The 18,035-nt window shown below is 45.3% G+C and overlaps 1 long non-coding RNA gene across 3 annotated transcripts, besides 1 other annotated feature; it reads right to left on the bottom strand.

Annotated features, from left to right (window-relative positions):
- Nucleotides 1-232: 232 nt before the first annotated feature.
- Gm34323 lies at nucleotides 233-9,234 on the bottom strand. 3 transcript variants are annotated; one of them, XR_003948277.1, is made up of 3 exons: nucleotides 9,115-9,234; nucleotides 6,995-7,128; nucleotides 233-375 (listed from the first exon to the last, which is right to left on the bottom strand). It is a non-coding gene; the product is annotated as a predicted gene, 34323 (long non-coding RNA). The 3 variants fall into 3 exon arrangements; XR_001779324.2 differs by lacking the exon at nucleotides 9,115-9,234 and adding an exon at nucleotides 7,236-7,372; XR_001779323.1 differs by lacking the exons at nucleotides 233-375; nucleotides 9,115-9,234 and adding an exon at nucleotides 4,098-4,263 and having other exon boundaries at nucleotides 6,995-7,372.
- Nucleotides 6,571-9,195: an enhancer, noted in NCBI's record as "VISTA enhancer mm1406". NCBI's record gives its function as "enhancer in: midbrain (mesencephalon)[5/8]" and the evidence as "EXISTENCE:transgenic organism evidence [ECO:0001131][PMID:17130149]".

Below are 18,035 nucleotides of genomic sequence, written 5' to 3'. Positions count from 1 at the left end.
CTAAGTCATTGTTACCATCCTTGTTGGGTTTGCCCTGAACCAAGTTAGACCCTGAGCCCAGGGATTGAATAGTACTTGGGGATGGTGTAAATCTTTGGGGGTCCCTAGTCACAAAAGTGCTTTAAATGTTTGTGTCAGGGCAAATATACTTCTTACCCCTGATCAGAGAGAGAGGAAGAGAGAGAGAGAGAGAGAGAGAGAGAGAGAGAGAGAGAGAGAGAGAGAGAGCTTACCTCTAGCCAGTCCATGCCTGGACGGATGAGGGAAGACAGCACACACATCTCCTCCTAGACGTTTGCTTGGGGTGATAAATATCTCCGATTTTTATTGCGAATGAGATCTTTCTTGTCCATTATTTTTTCTTCTAAGCGGTTACTGTTGGACATAGGAAAGGTATTGATTTTTTTCACATTTATTTTGTAGCTGGCTGCCTTACTGAACTCTCATTATTTCTAATAGTTTTTCAGTTTGAATTTCCCAAAGGGAAAGGGGTTTAAGCAGCAAGACAAGGTAAGCAAAATTACATGAAATCCACTGTCACTACTGTCTGTGTTCTGTGGAAGTGTGGAAAGCTGGGATAAGAATACACGTGTTATACATGTGAACCCTGTTTCTATGCACCCTGACATCTCAGCATCCTGCTTGCTCACTGCACTCCTGGAGGTGGTGTCTCTCCAATATAGTAAAGACAGCTTTGGAACCCAGACTCAGAGGAGTCCTCTGGGGGTTACAGGCTGGTAGTTCTAATGTCCAGCCTTGTTGGATGGCTGAGTGCCCATCTGGGAAAAGCCCAGAGCAGGAGCCTTCTAAACCTGACTCTACCTGTCACTCTGGCCTCCCCTCTTACTACCTCAATTACCCTAATCTGGAAGCTACAGATGACCACCCCCACATGAGCAATTCTCAGTCTGTAAGTCATGATCCCTTTGGAGGTCAAATGATTCTTTCACAGGAGTCATAACAGTAGCAAGATTACAGTTACAAAGTAGCATCTTGAGGGCTAGCCTGCAAGCATCCCTCCAGCCTGAGCATCAACTGTGTGCAGGTGTGGGGATCCTCACCTGGCCTGCCCTCAACTCTGTTCAGAGGGGCATCATTCCCTTGAGGACAGTAGTGACTGCAGAGGCTCATGGCTGGTCAGAGGCTGAGCAGAAGTGACCGTGAGTGCTCAGCCCTAAGTGGGACATGTTTATAAACCCAAACAAAGGTTCAGGGAACATCAGAGAAGAGCCGGAGGATGGGGAGAGAGATGGAAATGCTGCCTTCAACACGATGAGCTCACTGTAGCTATGGCTAACTGCACAAGAGCAGGCCAACCAAAATCCCAGTATGGATAGAGGAGGAGCTTATGAGGTTGTACCCCTGACTTGGTGGGAGACAGCTCCTCAGGAGGGAGAATCATTCTTTGAGAGGTTTGGCTACTGGGAGGTTTCCCATATTGTAGTTGATGGCCCCTCATCCTTACACATATAGGCAACACTCACTGTACATGGTGAGAAAGAAGGTGGGGAAACACAGTTGAGAGGTGAATGTGGGAGGGGATTTGGAGGGGCTAGCAGCAGAAAGTGGGGCTGTACATGGTCATATTCAATTATATTCACAAGTGAAATATCAAAGAACAACCACAAAAGGTCTAGTCCTATCCTTAGATGACCTCCAAGAGCAAACCATTCTTGCACATGGGCGTCACTGTCAGCACCTTGAGCTTTGGCCCTCTTGGCTGCACATTTTGCTACTGACTCAGAGTTCAAGGTTCTGCCCAGACCCCTCTGAGACAGTGACTGTTGACTGTCAACTCGATCGAACAGAAGATCACCCAGGACAGTGTTTTTCAACCTTCCTAACCCTTCCTGTGGTCCTTTAATTCAGTCCCTCATGTTATGTTGACGCCCCCAACTATAAAAATATTTCATTGCTACTTCATAACTGTAATCTTGTTACTGTTATGACCCCTGTGAAAGAGTCATTTGATCATCCTTACTGTCCTCGAGGGAAAGGACCACACTTCAGTGGTTATTTCATAACATTTGAAAAGAAGTTTGTCTGGGGCTAAGACTAGAGCAGCACTGTCTGCAGTAGTGAGCATTACATCTCCAACACCTAACTTAGGTTTTTCTTCCTCCTTGTTGTTTCCTGGCTGACAAGAGGCAAACGGCTCCTACTTTTTGCTGTGGGACCTCGAGCTAGGCCCCATTTCATTTTCTGATGGCAAGAAATTGCCTTGAATATCTGTTTTGGATCTGCATTCCTGAACCCAGTGGTGGCCTTTGCTGCATCACATACACATCCCAGGAAGTTTAAGCATTCTTTGAGATTTAGGAAAACAATTGCCTCTAGAAATGGTTTGCTCACTTTTCTGGTGCCAAGAACAGTATTTCTTGAAGTTAATGCACTGAGCATTTTGAGATGTGAGGCTTTTGGTTTGGTCACAGCCTCTTTACAGATGACTGTATTTCTTGCAATTGAAGCACAGGACATTTTGATATCTGAGACCTCTAACTATAGCTTGACCTATTATATTCGCATATATAATGGTTTGAATAGGTTAGGCCTCCTTAGACTCATGTGTTTGAATGTCTGGACTATGGAGAGTCACACTATTAGGAGGTGTGTCCTTGTTAAAATAGGTGTGGTCTTGTTGGAGGAAGCACTTCTCTGTGGGGTAGACTTTGAAGTCCTTTGTTCCAGCTCTGTCCAGTGCAAAAGAGGGAGGCTGTTTCTTGCCTGCTTTGAGATCAAGATATAGAACTCTCAACTCCTTGTCTAGCACATCTGCCTGGACACTGCCATGCTTCCTGCCATGATGATAATGGACTGACCCTCTGAACCTATAAGACAGCTCCAACTAAATGTTTGCCTTTATTAGAGTTCCCTTGGTCATGGTGTCTCTTCACAGTAGTAAAACCATAACTAAGATAGCATGGTAACGCATTAGAACCAATACTGGTCATATCCACATGCCCATAGGTGCTACTGCCCCCTTTAATGGTCTAATATTCATGGCTTCTTCCTTCTACCTGGTTAGCCACTGCAATTCCAGACTAGCATCAAGTATATATAGCTGTTGCCAACCCCTTCCAGTCTTGAGGAATAACTCTACTTCATGTAGCTCAGTTATTTAGAATTTGTTCCACATAAGGAGAATGCACCCCATATGAAATCATGGCCTCTTAGCTCTATCACTTCTGTAGGACACCATCCTGTCTTGTTATAACCTTGTTCACACCATTAGCAGGCATATGCTGACTACTGAGGAAGCTGATGGTGATCTTGTCACCCTGGGCCACCCCTTTTCCTACTCTGGCAGTGCTGTTGGTTCAAGATTAACCTTTCTTTCGAGAAACAGGCTGTTTCATCAGATTGTCCTCCTGCTTTTTTAGCTTTTCTCTGACCCAACCACCCTCTGCCAGTTTCTTTCCCTCTCCTCCTGTGGGAAACGCCTGCTCTCAGTCACCAGAACTGAGCCCTTTTGTTCTCTTTTTTCCCTGTGCTCCTCACCTACCCTGCACTTCCACCTCTGCCCACAACCTCTCCAGTTGCCTCCCCAACTCTGCAACTCATTCAGAAATGACAGAGTAGGGGCTGGAGAGATGGCTCAGCAGTTAAGAGCACTGACTGCTCTTCCAGAGGTCCTGAGTTCAATTCCCAGCAACCACATAGTGGCTTACAACCATCTGTAGTGGGCTCTGATGCCCTCTTCTGGTGTGTCTGAAGACAGCTGCAGTATACTCATATAAATAAAATAAATAAACCTTTAAAAAAAAAGATTTGTTTATTAAAAAATGACTGTAGTGTGACCCTGTCAGCCATTTTGTTTGTTTGTTTGTATGTTTCTCAGGTCCTTCATTTCCATCTGCAATTTTCTTAACTGCTTAAACATTCTTACAACTTTTTTGAAACAGAAAATATGAAGAAGAAAAAGAAAAAACAAAACAAAACAAAACAGAAAATCCCCTTTGGGAGCAAAGCAAGAGATATCCCAGCAGTATCAGCTGCAATACTTTTTTGTTGTTGTTTTTCAAGACAGGGTTTCTCTGTGTAGCCCTGGCTGTCCTGGAATTCAATCTGTAGACCAGGATGGCCTTCATCCCCTGCCATTTTTCTCTACAGCATTTGAAATTGGATTTCCCATTTTTATCCTTAACTTTTGAGTCCCACATTGAGATTCCACTTGTAGCTGGCAAAACTATGCCTCTGTTAGAGCATGAGGCAAATCGTAGTCAGCTGCTACAGACCGTCCAAAGCAGCCCCACATCCTTACACCTGAGATTGAAACAAAAGCACATTGTTATAATATTTCTGCACTTTCTTTTTTTTTTTAAAGATTTATTTATTGGTTATATGTAAGTACACTGTAGCTGTCTTCAGACACTCCAGAAGACGGAGTCAGATCTCGTTACGGATGGTTGTGAGCCACCATGTGGTTGCTGGGATTTGAACTCCGGACCTTCGGAAGAGCAGTCGGGTGCTCTTACCCACTGAGCCATCTCACCAGCCCATTTCTGCACTTTCAAAGAAACCAAAATTTCAGATTTTCAAAAATAATCATATCTCATCCACCTTTGAGTTATAGCACTGCAGCCCCCCTGGTGAAGCCTGCAGAACTGTGGCCCAGCTCTCCCCCTGGCCTTCCCGACACCCACATCAATGTCCTCCTCGGCTCCACATTTACATAAAGGTCTCTTATGGCCTGGGAGTTTGCTCAGCAAGCTCATACGTGCAATCCCCAGAATACATACGTAAAAAAATAAAGGGGGGTGGGGGGAGAAAAGGAAAGGAAAGAAGAGAAGAGAAGAGAAGAGAAGAGAAGAGAAGAGAAGAGAAGAGAAGAGAAGAGAAGAGAAGAGAAGAGAAAAGAGAAAAGGACAGGCATGATGGTGCTTGAAATCTATCTCTGTTGGTCCTGGGCTCCATGGTCCTTCAGGTTGGCCCAATTGGTGACCCCAGGTTCCAGTGAATGATCTTGTCTTATATTCTTTTTTTTTTTTTCATTTCCAATTTTTGTTAATTGGGTATTTTCTTTACTTACATTTCAAATGCTATCTCAAAAGTCCCCCATACCCTCCCCCCCACTCCTCTACCCACCCACTCCCACTTCTTGGCCCTGGCGTTCCCCTGTACTGAGGCATATAAAGTTTGCAGGACCAAGGAGTCTCTCTTCCCAATGATGGCCAACTAGGCCATCTTCTGCTTCATATGCAGCTAGAGGCACGAGCTCTGGGGGTACTGGTTGGTTAATATTGTTGTTCCACCTATAGGGTTGCAGACCCCTTTAGCTCCTTGGGTGCTTTCTCTAGCTCCTCCATTGGGGGCCCTGTGTTCCATCCAATAGCTGACTGTGAGCATCCACTTCTGTGTTTGCCAGGCACTGGCATAGCCTCACAAGAGACAGCTATATCAGGGTCCTTTCAGTAAAATTTTGCTGGCTTATGCAATGGTGTCAGCGTTTGGAGGCTGATTATGGGATGGATCCTGGGTGTGGCAGTCTCTAGATGGTCCATCCTTCTGTCTTATATTCTGAGGAATGACACTTGGGTTTGTCCTTTGATCATACACACGCACACGCACATACATGCATGCATGCACACAGACACATACACATTGAGAGAGAGAAGAAAGGGAAAGAGGGAGGATCTGCCCGTTCTATTGTTGTCCTTCCCTTATCTGTCAGGGAGCAACTAGAAAGTCTCTGAGAAGAGGACATGGAGGATGCTACAGACTGAGCTACATTCCACTAATCCCACATGCTGGCTTACTCCTCGGTCATGGGCCTATTGGGGGAGGCAGAGGGTAATTAAAGCTAAACGAAGCCATAAGGGTGAAACCCTGATTGAGGATGTTGGGGTTCTATAGAGAGGGACATTGACAACTTATGTTTCTTTTTCCTGATCCACAGAGAAGGGGTCACAGGAGGGCACAAGAAAATCGTGGTCAATTTATAAACCAAAAGGAGAGACTTCAGAATGGGGTGAACCTGACCTGTTTGGAACTCACAGGTTCCAGCTTCCAAAACAGTGGGAAAATGAGCTTCCCTCCAGCCACAGAGTCCTGCACCTGCTCATGGGCTAGGGTCCTGGAATGGCCTCCTCTGCATTGATCAAGGCCAGTCGCCAGGATTTTGTTCCAGAAAATGGAATATCTATGACTCTGGGGAAAACTCTGTCTTACTCCACTGGAAACAAGATGAAGTCATAGCCCAGAGGCAGGAAGATCAGGAGTTCAGACCCTCCTCAGCTACATAGTTTGAGGCCAGCCTTAACTACATAAGACTATGTCTCCAAACAAACAGGGCCAGCAAGATGGCTCAGCAGGTAAAGGAGACTGCTGCCAAGGCTGTTTGGCCCCTAGAAGCCTCTTGGTGGAAGGGGAGGACTGACTTCTATTAACTGACCTTTGAACTCTACAGATACACTGTGACAATCATATACTCATCTATAAATAAATTCATAAATAAATAAGAGTAATTAAAAAACAACAACAAAAAAGCCTTTTTGGAGCAAGGAGTCTTCTGACCCTGGCTACAGATCCTCTAACAGAAAGGAGTTCCGCAGACCTCAGATCCACTTGCAATCACAAAGGCAAGAACCAGCACACAGGATAGGAAGGACTTGCTCAGTGTCTCCTGGGAACTGCAGTTGGAGACCACACTCCGCCCCACCATCCAGAACTGAAGCCCAAATGGAGGGGAGCAGAGCAGGAACCCAAGGGCTACAATAAATACTGGGAAAAAGAGTGAAGAGCTACCCCAGGATGTTGAGGAAAGACAAAAGACAGGGGAAAGGCAAAAGGCAGGGTTGAGACAGCCACCTGAGGACCAGCTCAATCTAAAGGCAAAGCAGGAATGGGGGCGGGGACGGGGACGGGGACGGGGGCTGGGGGTGCTCAGCTGCTCAGGATCGAGGTGAGAGGCTTAGAGAGGAGCAGTCTGTGCTGAGCTCTAGGGCATCTGTGAGCGGGGCCCCTCCCACCCATCAGCACCAGCTAGGAAGCTCACCTGTACAGGTGGGGCTCTTCGTGTCCACACAGGCCTTTGCCTTAGGTAGGAAGTTCCGTGTCTATTTTGGGCCACCAGCCGCCCCAAGTAGTGGTTATTCGTTCACGGGCAGGACAGAGCTTCCAGCCTGACCTCTGGAAAGGAGATCGCTAACAGTTGCTGAGACTTATGATCCCCCCGCCCCCCACCATACACACACACACACACACACACACACACACACACACACACACACACACACCTTCGTAGCCACAGGCCACTAGAGTCAGAATGTGTCACTTCCCACAGAAGCAGTGACTAGGAGCAGCTGTTAAAGGTGGTGGACCCTCCTTAAGGCTTCCCTCCCAGCCCCCGGGTTCTATCCCTCAGAAGCCTGGGGCCACCCCGCAATACAATCTTACAGTCATAGCTTCACCTTTCAAAGAAAGATATTTAAAGATGTGGGAAGAAAGGGGGAGGGAACGGGACAAGGGGCCGCTCGGGCTTTGGCGGACTGATTTCTTTTCGTGGGGGCAGGGAGGGGTGGTCTTCCTCTGTTTCACCCCCACCCCCCAAAAAAACCGCCAGCGACTGAAAACTGGTTTTGGATTTTAGATTTTTCTAATTTCAGATCAACGAGATTATGTGTTTACAGTCATCTCGAGTCAAATCAAATCTAAACATGGGGAGTTATTGTAGATTCGTGGGGTGAAGAAGTGGGGGGGGGAGCTTTGAGTCACATGACTTTTATGCGGCAGAAACTTAATGAGAAACACACCACATTCCCAGAACCCTCTTTCTAGTCTGGGCTCCCGCAGAGATAAAAGGTCACAAGAAGAGATGGAGGGAGCGGGCAGGAGCCTGTGGAGCCGGGAGGCGCTGTTTGACTGGAAAGTAGGCCCAAATTTCATCCGAGCTGCTATCGGCTGATAGTCTAACTGATTATTTTCTTTGAATGCCAGATGTGAAGAGCCTTCATAAAGGAACCTCAAACATCATCCATTTAAAAACAAATCGACCCAAGCAGTATGCATTGTGGCACAAAAGGGAACTTTGCAATTCCAGACTGTAGGGAAAGCCGAGCAGCCAGGCTGGGAGAGAGGCCCGGCTGAGACTGCATCCCACTGCTGCCCCCTGCAGGCCGTGAGCCACAGAGCAACCGAGGGAACCGGGCGGCTCGCCCTGGGTCAGCAGATGCAGTCGGAGCCTGGAAGGATGGCTGCAGAGTTCTGGGCTGGGCGTCTGCACACGCACAGCCTCTTACGATCACTAACGCTGCAAGGTGGAGACCTCAACCGCTTTTACAGGAGAGAAATTGCATAAGTCTGTGAACTGAGGGTCGTTATCAGGAAGCTGGCTTATCCAGCCCTCCTCCACACTTCAGTGTCTCTTCCATGGGCCTGTGTCCAAGGATCTCCATCTCAAGGCTCCTGTGTCCAAGCTAAAGCCAATGCACCCAAGAGGAATCTGGCCCGATGCCCCAGCCATGTGCATGCAACTACACTGAGGATACTAACCCCTCCCCCGCACACTGTACTTCTGGAGACAGGCTTCATCCCTAAAACATCTTAAACTGCCAAGCCAGAGTTCAAAAAGACTTGCAGAGCTAAGAACATCGGAGCCACCTCTGATTCCAGCGTCCTACTCCTCTGCATTTGTATGCAAGCACGCACCGCCCTGGCTGTTCATTTTTACATCCAGAGACTGACTGTATACACCGTGCACAGTCCTGGGTGCACTACAGGTCACTATCAGTCACTGGGGCCCAGTAACCTCTAGGGCTGGGCCTGGCAAGGCCGTTCCAAGTGAAGCACCGTGAAGTCAATGTGGGGCCCGCGGCAGCCAGGCCCCGCTCTGCGCTCTCCGGTCCTGCTTCCAGAGACACTGTATGAGATTGGTCTAAGGCTTGTCGTGCCTCCTGAGTATTTCTTCCTTTGCTGAGAACCCTTAAAGGGCACCAGCCTCATCTCTCATCACGACTCCTAGTCCGGTGAGCTGGGAGTCGATCTGCTCCCTCCCATCACAAGGCCTTTGCCCCAGGTTCCTCTATGGCTGTCTGACCTGTCAGTCAAGTCCTTCTCCACACACTGTTTCTCCCTTCCCCCATGCCCCACCCCTGCATTCCTCCAGTGCCCACTGACCTCTCGTCACTACACCTCTGGCCACCTTCCTGTCCTCAGTGCTCTGGAAAGCATTCAGCAAATATTTGGCCACTGTTCCGCAAACGACTTCTCATGTACAAATAATCCCTAGTGGTCAGGGACTGCTCGAGACCCCACCTGTGTGTCTGTTTGCTTTGGGATTGTCTCAGACGTTTCCTTCAGTAACACGCCTTCCTCGGGGCTAGAGACAGAGGCTATTTTAGCCCAGTGTTAGTTGGTCATAATGACCTGTGGCCAGTCCAGGGAGGAGGCAAGGCCAGCGACTCCACAGGTTTTCCCTATCTCTAGGAAAAACTCTCCTATTACCAGCCTGGGCCGGCATCTGAGCACCACCTAGTGGCAGGTGTTGGTCATGGCATCCACTTTGCCGGCCCTTCCACAGCCTTTTCGGATAAAACGAACACTTGAAAAAGTTCCACAATACCTCGTCCTTGAGAATCGTAAGGAAGCCCAGTAATATGGGTAACATTAAACTGTTGACAAAACATGTCAAATGCTTGACTGAACAGCCAGTTCCATTATCTGTTTTAGTATGATTTGGAACACCAAGCATAGAAAAATAATGCAGGCAATGGCTAATTACAGTTTTAGTTGCTTCTCCTGTTAAAACAGTTGCATCTAGAAAGCCTGAAAAGGTGTCAATAGTCACATGTGCATATTTTATTTTTCTAAAGTCAGAAATATGAGTATCTATTTGCAGTAATTGATTAAGTATAAGTCCTTGGGAATTAACACCATTATGTGGTACATGTAGGAATTGAGGAGACTGAGAACGTCTTTACAATTTGACGTGCACATTCAACAAAAATACCAAATTATCATCTCAAGCCATTACTAGTTTGATGAGGAAAGAACGAGATTATATGGCCAATTGTTCTTGTGTAAGGCTTATAATCTGCCTGGGGTACAAATCTGCTGTGGCACTGCCTTCAGGGGTCTTGTCCAGGCAGTCCAGGATGAGTTCTTAAATGTCCAAAGGCAGTCCTTTAAAGGAACAGTACTTTCTCTTAACTTGAGTTGTATATGCATAAACAATTGCAAACTTTGAGAATTAGCAGTATCTAAAAAAAGGAACAATTTCAAGCAATTGTAAGCCCATATATATATATATATATATATATATATATATATATATATATATACACATAATCAGTATACAAATTAAAAGCTTGAGTTTTCAACACTTTGAAAACACTGACTATAGCACGTAGTTCAATTATCTGTGCTGAAGTAGAGGGAAACTCGAAAATCATGAGAATAAACATGTGACCCAATCACGTATACTTCTCTCCCACAGAAGGGCTGTTTATAAATACAGTAGATACATTCTTTATGGGATACATGCATACATTTACAGGGACTACAAAAGCATGCATACAAGAAAAATTTAACAACTTGTCTTTTGGATAATGATTGCCAATTTTACCTAAAAAGTTTGCTATGCAGTAGGCCAAATATCAATATTCTTTTTTTTTTAAAGATTTATTTATTTATTTATTATATGTAAGTAAACTGTAGCTGTCCTCAGACACTCCAGAAGAGGGAGTCAGATCTCGTTATGAAGATGGTTGTGAGCCACCATGTGGTTGCTGGGATTTGAACTCCTGACCTTCGGAAGAGCAGTCGGGTGCTCTTACCCACTGAGCCATCTCACCAGCCCTCAATATTCTTTAATAACCAATTTAATTGCTATTTGAAACAAGGAATAGATGTCTCATCGGGTTTTTTAAGACATTCTCTCCAAAATATTTTCATGATTCTATCCTACAATTCTTTATTAACCCCACAATGGCTTCATAATAGGATTTTAAAACTTTACTTGGAGGTGAAGAAAGGTGAATCCACATTAATGCTCTCTTTTGCCAAAGAATTGCTGTGGGCACATTGAGTAACAATAACTAGAATAAGCAGCTAACAATTGATAACAGAATCTTCCTCTACTTTCTGCAAAGCTATCCTGCCTCTCACCAGTTAATTTGCATCTCCCTTGACAACATCCCACAAAGGCTTAAGTCCTCCTGTGGGGAGCTGAAGGTGAGGTCTTAGCCAATTAACATCTCCTGGAGCCTTATGAAAATAATTTGAAGTAAGCAAATCATCTTTTCTTTCTTGAATTTTCTGTACCACAATTTTTCTAGGATATAACTGAGGCCCCAAGTATTGAGAAAGATATTTCTTCTGAATCTTTTCTGGAGCAACAACTATTCCCCCAAACTTTAAAGCTCGTTGTATAAGAGCAAAGGTTTGTAGTAACATCCCACCAGAGTGATCAGCTAATAAATATTCTCCATATAATAAACAATATACACTGAAAGATTCACAGTCCTAGCTTCTAGGCAATTTTTTTAAAAATATAATGTAAGGCTATTCGCCATTCCTAGACGCAAAACTTTCCAGTGATTACAAGCTCCCTAGAAGCAAACCCTTTATAATTATCAGGATACAGAGGGAAAAAAACAACCTTCCAAATTCATAATTCTACATGGAGTAGGCAGGCCGGATTGCAATGCCTTCAGAAGTTACACAGCCTCAATGACCTTTCATAAATCGTAAGTTTAAACTTTATTTTGAACAACACCTGGATTGGTCTGTAATAATGTTGTTTTGGCTTAAAAATAATTCCTGGAGGTGGAGGCGAGGTGAGGCCCCCAAAACTTCCCTAAGCAGGGTTTGCAAAATAAAAGAAATGCCACACAAGCCTGGCTGAAGCTGCTCTGAGCTTTGCATTATCTCAAATGTAAATATTTCTTAGTCTGAGCATATTGATAACCCCTCCTGCAGTGAGGACAGGTTCCAGGGGAGCAATTCTACTGTCTGTCTATGCCTCTAATTTTTGGACAGTCTTTCCTAAGATGATTTATACTTAAAATATTCCTTATAACCTTGGCGCTATGAAAGCATTGCTTGTACTGTAGTCCCCTGCAAGGCAGCAACCATAGCCAAACCCTGATTATACGAGGGTCCAATTTCTGCACAAAGATCTGCACAAATATCTAGATAAGTCTGTCTTGCTTTGTATGGCTGGATGGCCGCAGCAAGCTGCATTAGCACTCTCATAAGACAATTGTGTAACAAAAGGAACCCCTGCTTGAGGGTCTCTGAAAATTCTACTCGCTCTTTTTAGTAGCCTACCCACAAACTCCTAGTCCATCGGGAGCCTGTTTGATAACAAATAAATTCTCACTGAGATCTCTTTTCCAAACTTGGGGGGTTAAATTTTGCTTCTACCACTGTATCCAATAAAGGTTGTGTAGAAGGAGTAGCAGGCCCATATGGGTCAGAGCTGTTTTTAACTTTTATTACTCTAGCAATCATCCTAATTACAACATTTTGGTGATTTAAGAACCCTGAGCTTGCATTCAAACTACAAACTGCAGCCAATGGAACACTGGCAATTTAACCATAATTTTTAAGTTTCTCTTGCAATACTAGAGCATAACCATAACTTCTGGAAAGCAAATCCCAATTTTAAACAATCCATTCTCTTTAAAATCAATATCAAAAGCATCACTTTTATGTTACAAAGTTTGGCTGACAATTTATATATGAATACATGACAGTGCAACTTGTAATGCTTCATTAAAGAGACTTTGTTTTAAATCTTATCCCTTCTAAGTCTTGTTTCTAGGATAAGAATTACATAAAAATTTATCCCAATTTAGAAGTATCTTTAGAGGCCTGGTTTCCTGGGCTGGTTCATGTCATGTGTTGTTGTTTAAAATGACTCCAACCTTGAGTTACCAGTTTTAAGCTAACTTTCTTGTTACCAATGTTACACTTTTTTGATCATACCCAATAACTTATAAGCCAATACTCTATGACCAAGACATGCAGAGCATATTTATACCTTTAAGACCAGTCGGAAACCAATCGAAGTGGCTATGCAAATCTTATAAATTTAGACCAAACAAAGAATTTTTACTTTTGCTAGCTATAATTTCAAGAGAAAAGGCACCTTGTCATTTGCTGAATCCAATAGTCACAACTGCAGAGGTCTTTCTAGGAAAAAAAAAAAAAAACAACTACCAGCTTATTTGCTTTAGAACTTAAGAAGCTGCTGGCCCCCTTTAAAAGCAGCTTTTCAGTAGGGCCTCTCCTGCTGTGCTTGACTCCTGGCAACACACAGGGTGCAGGGCAACTTAAATCAGCCTCCGCTGTGCAAACTGAGACTGAATCAAGAGATGGATAGCCAGCAGATGAAGTTTTAACCATTTTTTCTTTTCAACAGGAAACGTAGAACAACAGTGATTCAGACAATGAAACAAAAACAGACACAAATTGACATGTGAACAGATTGGTGCACCAAGGACAGATAATACAGAGAGGGAGGAGAACTTGATGTAACCAGAACTAAGGATGTCTCCTGTAGGGGTCAGAGAGGAAGCTGGACATCTCCCGATTCCCTTCTGTCCCTGGGAGAGCTCCAAAATCCACTTTCCTTCTCTCTTGATCTCTCTCATGTTACTTGTATATCTAGCATCTCCTTTCTTTCATTGTTGTTAGTGGTGGTGGTGGTGGTGGTGGTGGGTTATTTGTTTGTGTTTTTACTCATTTTATTTTATTTTATTTTATTTTATTTTATTTTATTTTATACCCTACTCCTCTCACCTGGTGCAGTTCTTGACTGTAGACAATTGCCTATGTAGTGAAAGATCCCCATTTCTGGGGAGACCCTCGCTCAAGTCCCGGGATGAGCTGACACCCCAAGAACTTGAGAGAAACCATTCTTGATGCAATATCGCATGAGGTTTATTCGGGAAGCAACATGCTGAGGCCGAGCTTGTAACCCGCACAGGGGCAGAGGAGATCGACCCCCAGCAGTTGCAGTCGAGGGTTTTTAAAGAATAAACCGCAAAGTGAGGGGAGGATAAGACCACAAAGAATGGGGAAGCTGAGTAAACATAAGAATGGGGATGACGAATTACAGCTCATCTCTCACGGAAAGGTTACAGGCTATCTTTGGCAAACATTCTTGGTCCCTTACACAATGAGTCAGGTGCCTGGGTGGGTCACCCAGTGGTCATCGTTCTCTCAGGCTGAAGGTGAAAGAACAAAGAACTCCATGCTGGGCTTCGTTTCTAGGGGTCTAAGAAACACATTGAGTTGGGGTCTTACAGTAGAATTTTCCAGTCCCATTTTCCACTGTCAACCCCTAAGTGGGATCAGCATTGGGTCAACGCTGCCCCAACTTAGCCCGTATCCCTTTGCTCATCTGTGCCCTGCCCCCAACCCTTTGCCATATGATCTATAGAATCTTACCACATGATCTATAGAATCTTACCACATGATCTATAGAATCTTACCACATGATCTATAGAATCTTACCACATGATCTATAGAATCTTACCACATGATCTATAGAATCTTACCACATGATCTATAGAATCTTACCACATGCTCTATAAAATCTTACCACATGCTCTATAGAATCTTACCACATGCTCTATAGAATCTTACCATATGATCTATAGACTCTCATCTGAGCAGCTCCCTTAGATGCAGCTATATATCCTGATTACACCAACCTTGCTACCTGTAAACCTGGCCAGGCTGATATGGGGTATCTCTCTTGCTCCCCTTTAAAGCCAGAAAGAATCTAGGATGCAGCAAAGGCAAAGGGTAAAGAAATGAGCACAGCTGTCCAAAGACCTGAGTTCTAGTACCTCTAGCTTCACCCAAGAGTGAGGTGGGCTTGTGCAAGCCATAGAAGCATGACACTTGTCCCTGCCTGTGGCACTAGGAGTCTCCATCTCTGATGCTGCATCGTGGTGTAGTGAATTTGCTAAGAGAACACTTCTCACCAAGAAGCCAGGGGAAGCCAAGAGAAAGGCAGTGTGTCCAGGTGCCCGTGATGCTCTCCCGTGCCCTGGCTTAAGCCAGAGTCCCTCTCCCTACCATGCTGTGCCCCCCACCTCCTCGGGCAGAAGCCTCCCCCACCCCTAGATTCTTTGTTCCTGTGTGCTCTTGATGTGTGTGCCCAACATGGGGCCCTGTATGCAGTGGGCAGCCAAGCTCCCTCCATGTTGATTCAAATACGAACTGAGAAAAGAGTCCCTCCAGGGTCAGCAAGATGCACTTCTGTTTTCTCCACAGCCCTGTCTATCTTGGCTTTGCTGCCCTCCTGTGAGGTAGAGATGGACTCTGCTCATCTGCAGGCTGCTCCATGTCACCCACCCACACAGCATCTGACTCTCAGGTGAACTAGCAGCTGATACTCCTTGCCTGGCAGTTCAGAGCATAGAATGGATTCTGTCAGCTTGAGCCGGGAAATGCTGCGAAACCCCTCTGCTTCTCAGAGCCTTCATGGGAAACACAGATGCAATGAGAGGCCCCAGCTGGGAGCTTCCTGGTAGATCCACCTGCCAGGCCCTGACCCGTGCTCTCCTAGAGTGACTGCTGCAGCCCAGCCAAGCCCTCCTGTATGGGAACCAGACCAGAGCTGCACAGAGAAGCTGTGAATACAGACAGCTATGCCAAAGCTTAATTATCTACTATTAACACTGTGAAATTGTGAACAGGGCAGAAAAGATGGCTCAGTGGGTAAAGGCACTTGCTGCCAAGCTTGATGATCGGAGTTCAACCCCTGGGACCCACATGGTGGAAGGAGAGAGCTCACTCACAAAAATTGTCCTCTGGCCTCTTACAAGTGCAATGCAATACACACACACACACACACACACACACACACACACCATTTTCTTAAACTAAAAACATAAATAAAATAGATAAGTAAAAACTGTGAATACTGAGTGAGCCACGCACTGAGCCTCTATCACACATCCATGTCTGACTTCGTCCTGACTGGCATCTTCTTAATCAACACAAGACACAAAGTCTCAAGTCTTAGGTTGGGAGGCTGAAGGACTGATTGTTCAGATGTTGGAGCTGGAGAAAGGGGGTGAAAAAAAAGCTGAGGGGAAGTGGGCAGCCCCCCACTGGGCTCTACCCTGTGATAACTGCATTTGAATGAGCGGGGGCGGATCCTGAGGGTTATAATTGGCTCTCACTTTGGGATTCTGTTGATTACTTAGGAAAATGTGCTGGGGCTTATTTCACTTTCCGATCTTGTACCACTTTAATGAAAATTTATTACCAGCAGCTTCCTGAACCGGAAAGGAAGAAATTGAAAATACACATCTGTGTATAAGTAAACAGACGTGTGGAATGAATGCATTCTTTTTAGATGAGATGCCTGACTTCTGCTTATGAAAAATGAATAAGGGGCCTTCGGCTTCACACATGAAAGGAAGCACCAGGAGAGACAGTGAGTAACGAAGACGTAGTGTTAAGGGTGTGTTTGGGATAACCATGGGCAGTGTACAAAGCATTAAGTTTAAAATCAAAAGATCTGGAGCCAAGAGATAGCTCAGCAGGCTAAAGCCTTCGATGTGAGAATCTAAATTCAATCCTTACCACCCCCCACCCTCCCACCCCCACACACACCCAAAGCAAGCCAGGCGTGGTGGTGCACACCTTTAATCCCAACACTCAGGAGGAAGGGGCAGATGGATCTCTGTTCCAGGTCAGCCTGGTCTACAAAGTAAGTTCCAGGACAGCCAGGGCTACATGGAGAACCGCTGCCTCAGTGGGGATATGGGGATTGGGGGGAATTTAAGCCAGGTGTGTTAGCATACATCTGTAAGTCAAGCATGCCTCCTTGGTGAGATAGAAGGCAGAGACTGGAGAATCACCCAAAAGCTCACTGGACTGCTAGCTTACAGTATACAAGTCAGCAGCAGAAGCCACTGCCTACAACTCAACTCTGTAACTCTGGCTCCAGGGATCAGTGCCCTGCACGAACGCATGCCTGTGTCTACACACACACACACACACACACACACACACACACACACACACATGAATAGAAAGCATGCATGTGTGTGCACACATTCACAGAAAGCATGCATATGTGTGTGCACACATTCATAGAAAGTATGCACATGTGTGTGCACACATGCACACATGATTTAAGAAACGAATCCTAAGAGAATGGAATCTGTGCCCTTCTAGTTTATTCCTCAGCAGCATGTGCAACCGACTGCGTGAGTCAGCAAAGAAGACTCTGAATGACTCCCCTGCCAGCATCGCACTTCCGCCCTGTCCTCTACCCCCCTTTTGTATTTCACATATAATACTATGTTGACATGTTGATTGTTCTGTGAATTTCCCTCAAGACAGGAATCCTGCCTTTTCATCTATATTTCTCAAATTACAAGGGTAACAAGGACACACAATTAAACCAACAAACAAGACGTAATTCTCTTGGAAGCAAAACAAAACTCTGAACAGGTTGTACAACTGGTTCAAACAGGTTTATCCCTCATTAGTCATCAAGTGAATGCAAATTAAAAACCACAGTGAGATACAGTTCCAGCCATCAGAAAAGAAAGTCAAAAAGCCCTGGGAACAATGTAGCTGCTCTGCTGGATCTGAGGCCTCTGCACAGGAGGGGGCCCAGGCCTGGTGTTGTGGCCTGGTCAACGGTCAGAGACTCCAGGGTGTCACAAGCCATGGAGGGGAACCGCCTGCTGTTGTTTTACTAAGCTACATGGCCTTCTAAACGCTTGTTTTATACTCTAGATGGGTGCTGCCTCTGCCTTGGCCAGAAGCAGCTTCGATGTGCTGTGCTGAGCACTTAATGCGGAGACTCACAGCTGCCCATGTGCTGAGAGTAAGCGAGTGTTGAGGGCTAGCCCTACATGGGACTTTCTGCCAATGGCTGGCTGTAGGAGGAGGCACAAAGAGTGTAGGAGCTGCCTGGTGTGATGGCAAATCTCTGTTTCAGGCCAGTCTTCTATACAGCAAGTTCTTGGCCAGGCAGGCTACACAGTGATAGCCTGTCTCAAAATAAAATAAAATTGAAGAAGATAAAATAAAAAAAGAATGTAAGAGCTGGAGGA

The sequence above is a fragment of the Mus musculus genome, chromosome 9 (genome assembly GCF_000001635.26).
Source record: "Mus musculus strain C57BL/6J chromosome 9, GRCm38.p6 C57BL/6J".
In the NCBI taxonomy this organism is placed as follows: domain Eukaryota; kingdom Metazoa; phylum Chordata; class Mammalia; order Rodentia; family Muridae; genus Mus; species Mus musculus.
This window is presented reverse-complemented; position numbering and strand designations above follow the sequence as displayed.